General features: G+C 40.2%; 1 protein-coding gene and 1 pseudogene across 4 annotated transcripts in view; one reads left to right on the top strand and one right to left on the bottom strand.

The window, feature by feature from the left end:
• Positions 1 to 13,361, bottom strand: part of TMEM255A (transmembrane protein 255A) — an 85,042-nt gene that overhangs the window by 43,716 nt on the left and 27,965 nt on the right. The gene's annotated exons all lie outside the window — the stretch shown is intronic.
• On the top strand, positions 9,351 to 9,451 carry LOC117030294 (uncharacterized; annotated as a pseudogene).

Genomic DNA, 13,361 nt, shown 5'->3' with positions numbered 1-13,361 from the left:
CAACATACAAGTCCAGGAAGTGCAGAGAGTTCCAACCAGGATTAACTCAAACAGGTCCACACCAAGACACATTATAGTTAAAATGGCAAAGCTTAAAGACAAATAGAGAATCCTAAAAGCAGCAAGAGAAAGACGGAGGGTTACATACAAGGGAACTCCCATAAGACTATCAAATGATTTTTCTACAGAAACATTGAAGGCCAGGAGGGAGTGGCAGGAGATACTCAAAGTGATGGAAAACAAAGGCCTACAACCTACATTGCTTTATCCAGAAAGGCTATCATTTAAAGTTGATGGAGAGATAAAGAGCTTTCCAGAAAAAAATAAGCTAAAGGAATTTATTACAACGAAGCCAGCAATGCAAGAAATACTAAAAGGACTTCTGTAAATAGAAGAAAGATCAAAACAACCTAACTACAAATTTTAAAATGGCAATAACTATGTACCTATCAATAATCACTTTAAATGTAAATGGATTAAATGCTCCAATCAAGAGACATAGGGTGGCTGACTGGATAAGAAAACAAGACCCTTGTATATGCTGTATACAAGAGACTCACCTCAGAACAAAAGACACACACAGGCTGAAAGTGAAGGGTTGGAGTAAGATATTTCATGCAAATGCAAATGAGAAAAAAGCTGGAGTTGCAATACTTATATCTGACAAAATAGACTTTAAAATGAAGAACATACTAAAAGATAAAGATGGGCACTATATAATAATAAAGGGATCAATCCGACAAGAGGACATAACCCTAGTAACATCTATGCACCCAACATAGGAGCACCTAAATATATAAAACAGGTACTGACTGACATAAAGACAGAGATCAACAGTAACACTATTATAGTAGGGGACTTCAACACACACCTGACAACAAGGGACAGGTCTTCCAGACAGAAAATCAATATGGAAACAACAGCCTTAAATGATACATTGGACCACTTAGATTTAATCGATATTTTCAGAACATTTCACCCCAATGCTGCAAAATACACGTTTTTCTCAAGCGCAAATGGAACATTTTCCAAGATAGACCATATGTTAGGCCACAAAACAAGTCTTGATAAATTTAAGAAAATTGAAATCATACCAATTGTCTTCTTGATCACAATGCTATGAAATTAGAAATGAACTACAGGAAAAAAACTGGAAGACACACCAATTCATGGAGGCTGAATAACTTATTACTAAATAATGAATGGGTCAAGCAGGAGATCAAGGAAGAAATCAAAAGATATCTCGAGACAAACGAAAATGAAAACACGACGACCCAAAATCTATGGGATGCCGCGAAAGCACTCCTAAGAGGGAAATTCATAGCTTTGCAGGGCTACCTAAAGAAACAAGAAACAGCACTAATCAACACTTTATCTTCACATTTAAGGGATTTGGAAAAAGAACAGCAAAATAAGCCCAAAGGGAGCACAAGGAAGGAGATAATAAAGATCAGAGCAGAAAAAAATGAAATAGAAACCAGAAAAACAATACAAAAGATCAATGAATCCAAGAGTTGGTTCTTAGAGAAGATAAACAAAATCGACATACCTTTAGCAAGACTCATTAAAAAAAAGAGAGGACCCAAATTAATAAAATCAGAAATGAAAGAGGAGAAGTGACAACGGACACTGCAGAAACACAAAAAGTTTTAAGAAGTTACTATGAGCAACTATATGCCAACAAATTTGACAATTTGGAAGAAATGGACAATTTTCTAGAGGCGTACAACCTTCCAAAGCTAACTCAAGAAGAAACAGAAAACCTGAATAGAATGATTACCACCACGGAAATTGAATCAGTAATCAACAGTCTCCCAACACACAAAAGCCCTGGACCAGATGGCTTTACAGGTGAATTTTACAAAACGTTCAAAAAAGAACTATCACCTATTCTCCTCAAGCTCTTCCAAAAAATCCAGAAGGAAGGAAGACTCCCAAAAACTTTTTACGAAGCCACTATCACCCTGATCCCAAAATCAGACAAAGACACCACAAAAAAAGAAAACTACAGGCCGATATCTCTAATGAACATGGATGCAAAAATCCTCAACAAAATATTAGCGAACAGAATTCAGCAATACATTAAAACGATCATTCACCATGATCAAGTGGGATTCATCCCTGGTATGCAAGTGTGGTTCAACATCCGCAAATCAATTAATGTGATACACCACATAAACAAAATGAAAAATAAAAATCACATGATCATATCAATAGATGCAGAAAAAGCATTTGATAAAATCCAACAGCCATTTATGATAAAAACCCTTAAGAAAGTGGGAATAGAGGGATCATATCTCAACATAATAAAGGGCATATATGACAAACCCACAGCTAACATCATTCTCAATGGGGAAAAGCTAAAACCATTCCCCCTAAGATCAGGAACAAGGCAAGGCTGCCCACTATCTCCGCTTCTATTCAACATAGTGCTGGAAGTTCTTGCCACAGCAATCAGACAAGAAAAAGAAATAAAAGGCATCCAGATTGGTAAGGAGGAAGTAAAATTATCATTGTATGCAGATGATATGATACTATATATAGAGAACCCTAAAGACTCCACCAAGAAGCTGTTGGAGCTGATAGATGAATTTAGTAAAGTAGCAGGATAGAAAATTAATATTCAGAAATCAGTGGCATTTGTATATACCAATAATAAAACATCAGAAGGAGAAATTAGAAAAACAATCCCATTTACAATCGCTCCAAAGACTATAAAATACCTGGGAATAAATTTAACCAAAGAAGTAAAAGATCTGTACTCAGAAAATTATAAGACACTGAAGAAAGGAATGAAGGAAGATATAAATAGATGGAAACATATATCATGTTCATGGATAGGAAGAATTAATATAGTTAAAATGTCCATACTGCCTAAGGCAATATACATATTCAATGCAATTCCTATCAAACTGCCAACGTCGTTTTTCACAGAAATAGAACATATAATCCTAAAATTTATATGGGACCATAAAAGACCCCAAATAGCAAAGGCAATCTTGAGAAATAAGAACAAAGTGGGAGGTATAACAATACCTGACTTCAAATTATACTACAAGGCTACAGTAATCAAAACAGCATGGTACTGGCATAAAAACAGACACATAGATCAATGGAACAGAATAGAGAGTCCAGAAATAAATCTACGCCTATATGGCCATTTAATCTACGACAATGGAAGCAAGAATGTACAATGGAGTAATGACAGTCTATTCAATAAATGGTGCTGGGAAACCTGGACAGACACATGCAAAAAAATGAAGCTGGACCACCTCCTTACACCATATACAAAAATAAATTCAAAATGGCTTAAAGACTTAAATGTAAGATCTGAAACCATAAAATACCTAGAAGAAAATATAGGAAGAAACTTCTCAGACATTACCCGGAGTAAGATTTTTACTGATACATACCCTCGCTCTAGGGAAGTAAGAGAAAAAATAAACATGTGGGATTATATCAAACTAAAGAGTTTTTTCACAGCAAAGGAAACTATCAATAAAACAAAAAGGGATCCTACTGAATGGGAAAAGATATTTGCCAATGATATATCTGATAAGGGATTAATATCACAAATCTATGAAAAACTCACTCAACTCAACTCCAAAAAAACAAACGATCCAATTAAAAAATGGGCAGAGGACTTGAAGAGACATTTTTCTAAAAAGGATATACAAATGGCAAACAGACATATGAAGAAATGCTCAACCTCACTAACCATCAGAGAAATGCAAATGAAAACCACAATGAGATACCACCTCACCCCAGTCAAAATGGCTATCATCAATAAATCAACAAACAACAAGTGCTGGCGCGGATGTGGAGAAAAGGGAACGCTTGTGCACTGTTGGTGGGATTGCAGATTGGTGCAGCCACTATGGAAAACAGTATGGAGGTATCTCAAAAATCTGAAAATGGAACTACCCTATGATCCAGTAATTCCACTCCTAGGTATCTATCCGGAGAAACCCAAAACTTCAATTCAAAAATCTTTATGCACTCCTATGTTTATTGCAGCACTATACACAATAGCTAAGACATGGAAACAACCAAAATGCCCATCGGTAGATGACTGGATTAAGAAACTGTGGTACATTTATACAATGGAGTATTACGCAGCCATAAAGAAGAAAGAAATCTTACCATTTGCAACAACATGGATGGACCTAGAGAACATTATGTTAAGCGAAATAAGTCAGACAGAGAAAGATAAGTACCATATGATCTCATTTATTGGCGGATTCTAAAGAAAAGAATAAGTGAATGAACTAATCAGAAACAGTTTTGGAGACGAAGAGGAAAAACTGAGGGTTGCTAGATGGGCGGGACGGGTGGGGGGTGGGGGGGAGGGTGAGGGGATTGGAGGGCAGTTGGTGACCACAGGATGGCCACGGGTTTGAAAATTAATCTGGGGAACGTAATTTGGTGGTTACCAGAGGGTAAGGGGGTTGGGGGGTGGGGGATGAGGGTGAGGGGGATCAAATGTATGGTGATGGAAGGGGAGCTGACTCCGGGTGGTGAACGCACAGTGTGATTTATGGATGATGTGATCCGGAGTTGCGCACCTGGGATCTATGTGATTTTGCTGGCAATTGTCTCCCCAATAAATTAAAAAAATAAATAAATTTCAAACGCAAAAAAAAAACACAAAAAAACCAAAAAACAAAAACAAACAAAACAAAACAAAACAAAACAAAACAAAACAAAACAAAAAGACAGGACAAGCAATTTATGCAAACTGGCCTTAGGGATTTGGCCAAAGCACCCTGGCAGAGGGAGTTTACTGATTGCTCCCCTCCCTGCCTGCACTTCTCTCACAATTTCTAATAATCTTGGTAGCTATTTTTCCCCACACATGTAATTTAGCATCTCCTGTTTCAGGCATTCAGATGCCTCTTGCCTCCAAGCTTGCCACCCCATCAAGTACCTAGGATTTTCTGTCAGCTGCATCTACATGAACCTCCTGGCTTCTCAATGTTCAAAAAGTACATTGCCCTGTTGGTTTAGCCTGGAATCAGGCTGGAAAGGAACACGGTTTCTCATGTTCACACCCAGCAGGTTTATTTTCCATGTTTGAGTGATGGCAGAAGTCATCATTATCCCACAGAAGGGGAGGCTTGATGTGCTGGTCACAGTCTTCCTGACCTCCTAGTTCTGCATAAAGCGTTCAGCCACCAGCTGCCCTAAATGAAAACAAACATATGTCATGGCTGTCCATTTGCTGCTTCTGGCTGCTATTCTGCATTGAGACCCCAGAGGAGGAATAAACTTACACAATTGGGAGGTAAAAAAACGGTCACTCAGTCAGGGATCAGCTACCTTTTTAATCTGAAGGAACACCAGCTCTGGAGTGAAGGGATGGAAATGGAAATTGCTTTATGGTAAGTGTCTGTTCTGTGCCAGACCTTCTTAGGGCAAGTTCACACCCATGATTTCATGTCATCCTCATACTTACCCTGAGAGTTAGGTTACTATTATATCCATTTGGAGGAGGAGAAAAAGTGACTTTCCCATCTAGTTAATGGCTATATTCAGGGGAAGGAAAGGAAGGAAATAAGGGACAAGAAAGAAGGAACAAGACACATTTAGAGGGGTGTGTATAAAGATAGGTCTTGAGAGGAAATTCATATGCCCCCAAGCCCAAGGACAGGGCAAGATGACATTAAAGGGCCTCAAAAACAGGAAAGGCTGGCTCTAACACATCCAAGTGGTGCCAGGGTCCAAATGTGCCTTTCATTTAAGTTGGCCAACAGATATCACCATAGATTAATAAAACCTCCTGCCTCAAAACTCACTGGGTGTCAATGAGAACTGGCAGATGTCTTAGGACAAGTACAGTGGAAGCAGAAAGTTTTCCTTAAAGATTCACCCAACCTTACCCCAAACCCCTGAGTCCAGTGCTTTACTACAGGCCACTAACTGCAGGAGGTACAGAGGGCCTGGAGTCAGGGGCAGGCAGGGGTCATTAAAGGAAAATTCCAGTAAATATAATTTGGATTTTCTCCATTGCCTTTGACTGAGACCAGTGATCTCAGCCATTAGGAGTTTCAGGGAAACATAAATTAAACCCACAATCAGATACCACTTCATACCGACTAGGATGGCTAGAATTTAAAAGTCAGATATTAACAAGAGATGGCAAGGATGTGGAGAAATTGAAACACTCATACACAGAAGTGGGAATGTAAAATAGCACAGCCACTTTGGAAAACTGTCTGATAGTTCCTGAAAAGGTTAAACATAGTTACCACATGAGTCAACAATTCCAATCCTAGATATATAGCTAAGGGAAATGAAAACATATGTCCACACAGAAACTTGCACATGAATGTTTACAGCAGCATTATTCATAATAGCCAAAAGGTAAGAACAACACAGAAGTCCATCATCTAGTAAGTGGAAAAACAAAATGTGGTATAGCCATGCAATGGACTGTTATTAGGCCATAAAAAGAAATGAAGCACTGATACATGTTATAAAACATGAATAAAACTTGAAAATCTTATACTAAGTGAAAGAAATCAAGTGACTAAAGATCACATATTATATGATTCCATTAATATCAATGGTAATTAATATAGGGAAATCTATAGAGAAATAATGTCAGTTAGTGTTTGCCTACGCCTGGAGAGTAATAGGGGGATGGGGAGATGACAGCTAAAAGGTATAGGGTTTCTTTTGGGGATGATGAAAATCTTCTAAAATTGGTGTGGTGATAGTTTGCACATAACTGTGAAGATATAAAAGCCACTGAATTGTACACTTTAAGTGGGTGAATTATATGGGATGTGAACTACATCTCAATAAAGCTGTTAAAAAAATAGGAGTTAGGAAGTCCAAGATGGTGGATTAGGTAAATACTATGCATACTGCATCCCAGGATCACACCAAAATTGCAAATAAGTTATAGAACAAGCAACCTCAGGAATCAACTGAAGACTAGCTGAACAGAGCCTCTATAACTAAGGATATAGAGAAGAGGCCACATCATGAATGGTAGGAGGGGAGAAGACGCGAAGCAGGCTGACCCCAAGCCCACAGACGGTGATTGAATGTTGGGAGGGAAACCTTTGTGTCAGAGGTCCCCCCTGAAGAGGGAGGAGTCCCAGCCCCATACCAGGTTCCCCCAGCCCAGGGGTCTTGGGCCAAGAAGAGAAGTTCCCATGACATCTGGCAGTGAAAATCAGCGACCACTTTGCTCACCCCTGTGGGGTGGAGGATGGATAGAAACCCAGATACCCTCTTGTAGAGCCTGCACAGGGACTTGCTTGCTTGTGGGCACTCGCCTGGTCTCTGATGGATGGGGTGGCAGCAAGGGAGGACCAGGGACGTGAGAGGAAGGACTGAGTTGTGTGGCTTTGGGGCAGGAGCTAGAGGGACAGGAGCCATTGTTGTCCCTGTGTGGAGCCTGGCACACATTTGGCCTACAGCAGAGCACCATCTTTTCAGTGTTGAATATGTCCTCCCCTAAATGTCTAAGTCTGGAACAGCATTGGTTTGGTAGAATCTGTGAGTGCATGCCCGCCCACTGCATAGCTGGTTCTACATTGCCCAGGACATTCTTGACTGCTGGACTGCTGGCCACACCTCATAGGCTGCAGGAGTCTTTCTGCAATGGCAGATGACCCATGGCGGTCTGGGAAACATTTGCTGGTAAGCAGTGATGCAAAACCTGTGCTGCAGCATCTCTTGGTCAGCTCTCAGGAACCTGTGGTGCAGAGACGGGCAGTGGCTGGCTGACGTATTCTCATGGCATTTTTGCGAAGTGGTCGCAGGCCTGGCACCAGTGCCGGAGCCAAGACTGATTTTGTAGAAACCACTGACTACACCCCTTAGCTCCCTGGAAACCCACTCTGCTCACTTAGAGCTGCATCCAGGGGCACTCTCAGCACCTGGGTGGCCAGCCCTGCCTCACAAGACACAGAAGACTTTTACAACAGCAGATGGCAGGTGACAGCCCAGGGAGATGTTGGTGGTGGACAGTGACCCAAAACCTGTGCCACAGCCAGTCTTGGGCAGCTCTGGGGGATTTGCAAGCCTGGGGCAAATCTGGCTGGCTGTGGTGTTCTAAGGGCATTTTGCAAAGTGGTCACAGGCCAGACACTGCCCTGAGGTGAGTGGTGGCTGGCTATGGTATTCTTGGGCTATTGTGTGAAGTGGTCACAGGCCAGGCACCAGTGTAAGAACTGAGTCTGTATTAACTTCGTAAAAACCATGGGCCATGTCTCGTGACTCCCTGGGACTTTGTCTCACCCAGCTAGTGTTGCATTGCCAAGGGCACTCTCAACATTGGGTCACCCAGCCCAGCCTGCACACCTAAGGAGGCTCTTTCCACAGCTGGGACTTATGGGCAGCTGGCAGGTGGCAATAGGCCTAGGGAGCCCTGGGCCTTTTGCTGAGCTGCCTCAGGCCCACAGGTGGCAGCCAGGCTGAATTCACAGCGAGGCCACCCCCACAAGCCTTCAGATCCAGCACATACAGCAGCCAGCCACATATAGCTTTATGACTCCTACCAGGTAGCTGTGGGCTGGTAACAGGCAAAGCTGAAATTGGCCTCCATGGGAGCCCCTCCCAAGAGACACCAGAAAAAACACACCCAGAGGCCAGCTTCAGATCACACCAGAGCACTACCTGGTTGGCCCCTCAAATGGCACACCCAAACACAAGAGCCCATCGGGGCAAATCTTCCTCTGAAGGGTCAGCTCCCACACAGCAGCTCATACAGTGTGGGCATAGCCAGTCCTCACAGTCAGTCAGCCTGGGAGTCAATCCCACTCAGTGACACATAAAAAGCAATCAAAGCTCAATTACAACAAGAAAACACACAATCTATTCAAGGGACTCTCCTGGAATACATACACAGGAGATAAGAAAGATGAAACCATTGGACCATACAGGACACATACTACATAAGGCCACCTAGCAAAGACTGAGAGACATAGGAGATCTACCTAATACATAAAAGCAAACACAGAGAGGCAGCCAGAATAAGGAAACAAAGAAACATGTTCCAAATAAAAGACCAGAAGAAAACTCCAGAAATAGAACTAAATGAAATGGAGGCAACTAACCCACCAGAGACAGAGTTTAAAACATGGATTATAAGAATGCTTAAGGAACTTAGTGAGAGTTTCAACAAAGAGATAGACATAAAGAAAGACATAGAAACCATAAAAAGAACCAGTCAGAAATAAAGAATATGATAACTGAAATGAAGAATACACAAGAAAAAATCAAGAGCAGATTAGATGAAGTAGAGGATTGAATCGGGGAATTAGAAGACAACATAGCAGAAAACATCCAAAGAGAAAAACAAAAAGAAAAAAAGAATTAAAAAATGAAGATAGTTTGTGCTCGCTTCGGCAGTACATATACTAAAATTGGAACGATACAGAGAAGATTAGCATGGCCCCTGAGCAAGGATGACATGCAACAAATGAAGATAGTTTAAGGGACCTGTGGGACAACATCAATGCTGGGACAACAGCATTCACATCATAGGAGTACCAAAAGGAGAAGAGAGGAAGCAAGAAATTGAGGACCTAAAAAAATAATGACTGAAAACTTCCCTAACTTAGCGAAGGAAATAGACATACAAGCCCAGAAAGCACACAGAGTCCCAAACAGATGAACCCAAACAGGCCCACACCAAGACACATCATAATTAAAATGCTAAAGGTTAAATCCTACTAGTTATTTACAAGGGAGCTCCCATAAGACTGTCAGATGATTCCTTAACAGAAACTTTGCAGGTCAGAAGGGAGTGGCAGAAAATATTCAGTGATGAAAAACAAGGGCCTACAACCAAGAATACTCTACCCAGCAAGGTTATCATTTAAAATTGAAGTGAGATAAAGAGCTTCCCAGACAAGAAAAAAGCTAAAGGAATTTATTACCACCAAGCCAGTATTACAAAAAATGTTAAAAGGACTTCTTTAAGCAGAAGAAAGGAGAAAACAAATAAATGAAGATAAAAAAAATATGAATAATAAAAAGGCAATAACTATGTACCTATCAATAATCACTTTAAATGTAAATGGATTAAACAATCCAATCAAAAGATATAGGATAGCTGAGTGAATAAGAAAACAAGACCCATGCATATGCTGTCTACCATAGACCCACCTCAGATCCAAAGACACACACAGACTGAAAGCAATAGGATGGAAAAAGAATACTTCGCACAAATGGAAAAGACCAAAAATCTGGAGTAGCAATACTTATATTGGACAAAATGGACTTTAAAATGAAGACTATACTAAGAGACAAAAAGGACATTACATAATAATAAAGGGATCAATCCAACAAGAGGACATCACCCTAGTAAACACTTATGCACCTAACATACAAGCACCTAATATATAAAGCAAATATTGACTGACATAAAGGCAGAGATTAACAATAACACAGTCATAATAGGGGACTTTAACACCCCACTGACACCAATGGACAGATCTTCCAGACAGAAAATCAAAATGGAAACAACAGCCTTAAATGATACATTGGACCAGATAGATTTAATTGATATTTTTAGGGCATTTCACCCCAAAGCAGCAGAATACACATTCTTTTCAAATGGAACATTTTCCAAGATAGACCACATATTAGGCCACAAAAGAGTTCTCAATAAATTTAAGAAGATTGAAATCATACCAAGCATCTTCTCTGACCACAGTGGTATGAAACTTGAAATCGATTACAAGAAAAAAATTGAAAAACACACAAACACATGGAGACTAAATAACATGCTACTAGATAATGAATAGGTGGGGCAGTCAGATGCCTCAGGTGGTTAGAGCGTGAGCTCTGAACAACAGGATTGCCGGTTCGATTCCCACATGGGCCAGTGAGCTGCACCCTCAACAACTAGATTGAAGACAATGAGCTGCCACTGAGCTTCTGGAGGGACAGCTGGATAGCTCAGTTTGTTAGAGCGCAAGCTCTCAACAAGGTTGCCGGTTCAATTCCCACATGGGATGGTGGGCTGCACCCCCTGCAACTAAAGATTGAAAACTGTGACTGGACTTGGAGCTGAGCTGCGCCCTCCAAAACTAGATTGAAGGACAACTGTCAGGAGAAACACACTGTCCCCCAATATTCCCCAATAAAATTTAAAATAACAATAATAATAACGAATAGGTCAACAATGAGATCAAAGAAGAAATCAAAAGATACATTGAGACAAATGAAAATGAAAACACAATGACCCAAAATCTATTGGTCATAGCGAAAGCAGTCCTAAAATGGAAATTCATAGCAATGCAGGCCTACCCTAAGAATACAAGAAAAATATCAAATAAATAGTCTAGCTTTACACCTAAGGAAACTGGAAAAAGAACAGCAAACAAAGCCCAAAGTGAGTACAAGAAAGAAAATAATATAAATCAGAGTGGAAATGAATGAAAGACAGATTAAAAAAAAATGTCAATGAAACTATGAGCTTGTTTTTTTGTTTTAGAAAGATAAACAAAAATGGACAAATCTTTAACCAGACTCATCAAGAGAAGAAGAGAGAGGACCCCAATAAAATCAGAAATGAAAGAAAAGTGACAACTAACACCTCAGAAATACAAAAAATGTTTAAGAAAATATTATGAGCAACAATACACCAACAATTTGGACAATCTGGAAGAAATGGATAAATTCCTAGAAGTTTACAATCTTCCAAGGCTGAATCAAGAAGAAACAGAAAATCTGAACAGACCAATACTACCAACAAAAGTGCATCAGTAATCAACAAGCTCCCAACAAACAAAAGTCCTGGACCAGATGGCGTCACAGGTGAATTTTACCAAACATTCAAAAAACAAAACAATTAAAACCTATTCATCTCAAACTATTCAAAAAAATCCAGGAGTAGAAAAGGCTCCCAAGCTCATTTTACAAGACCACCATTACCCTGATTCCAAAAGCAGACAGACATTACAAAAAAAGAAAACTATAGGCTAATATCCCTAATGAACATTCATGCAAAAATCCTCAACAAAATATTAGCAAACCAAATTCAGCAGTACATTAAAAAGATCATACACCACAATCACGTGGGATTCATTCCTGGGATGCAAGCCTGGTTCAATATCTGTAAATCAATTAATGCGATACACCACATAAACAAAATGAAAAATAAAAATCGTATGGTCGTATCAATAGATGCAGAAAAAAAACATTTGACAAAATCCAGTATCCATTTATGATAAAAAATCAGCAAAGTGGGAATAGAGAGAAGATATCTCAACATAATAAAGGCCATATATGACAAACCCACAGCTAATATCATACTCAATGGAGAAAATCTAAAAGCATTCCTTTTAAGATCAGTAACAAGACATGGATGCCCATTTTCAGCACTTTTAGTCAACATAGCACTGGAAGTTCTATCTGCAGAAATAAGACAAGAAAAGTAAATAAAAGGCATCCGAATGGGAAAAAAAGAAGTAAAATTGTAATTATTTGCAGATGACATCATACTATATAGAGAGTACCCCAAAGATTCCACCAAAAGACTATTAGAACTGATAAATGAATTTAGTAAAGTAACAGGATACAAAATTAATATTCAGAAATGGGTTGCATTTTTATGTACCAGTAACAAGCTAGCAGAAAGAGAAATGAAGAAAACAATCCCATTTACAATTGCATCAAATAAAATACTTAAGAGTAAATTTAACCAAGGAAGTTAAAAACCTGTACTCAGAAAATTTTAAGACATTGAAGAGAAAAATTAAAGGAGATACAAATAAATGGAAACATATACCATACTCATGGGTAGGAAGAATTAATATAGTTAAAATGTCGGGTGACGTCATAGGAATAGCGGCAGCGGGGCACACTTTTTGAGTTCTCCTGCGGATCTTATCACAAACGAGACATCTATAACCCATCAAAGACCTCTCTGCTCAGCACGCAGAACAGCTAAGAGACTCGTGCAAGGATTACTTGAAGGTGGGCAAATTGGGTGAGCAGGGGAAGAGGGAAGGGAGCAGAGTGGAGACACGGCCCGCATCTGCGGCGGTGGAAACGCGGCTGGTATCTGCTGCTGTGGAAACACAACCCACATCTGCAGCGGTGGAAATGCCACAGGCATCTGCAGATGCACAGACGCAGGGGATCCCAGGATGGAACAGAGAACACAAAAGCCAGGAGGTGGGCCCTTTTCCTGCGTCCCACAGCTGATCTCTCCCACCGAGGGGGAAGCCAGTTGGGCCCTAGGTCGGACAAAGGATACAAACTCCATATCTGGTCCCCTCCCCACCTTCCAAACCTACCCCAACCCTTCCTGAGACTTAAACTGGCCCCTGAACTCAGGAGTAGTGTCAGATTACAGAGGAGCCTTAGTGCTCATGCTCTGGGAAGACTGGCAT

The sequence above is a fragment of the Rhinolophus ferrumequinum genome, chromosome X (genome assembly GCF_004115265.2).
Source record: "Rhinolophus ferrumequinum isolate MPI-CBG mRhiFer1 chromosome X, mRhiFer1_v1.p, whole genome shotgun sequence".
NCBI lineage: Eukaryota > Metazoa > Chordata > Mammalia > Chiroptera > Rhinolophidae > Rhinolophus > Rhinolophus ferrumequinum.
The sequence above is the reverse complement of the archived record's forward strand: the minus strand, read 5'-3'. Positions and strand labels throughout refer to the sequence as shown.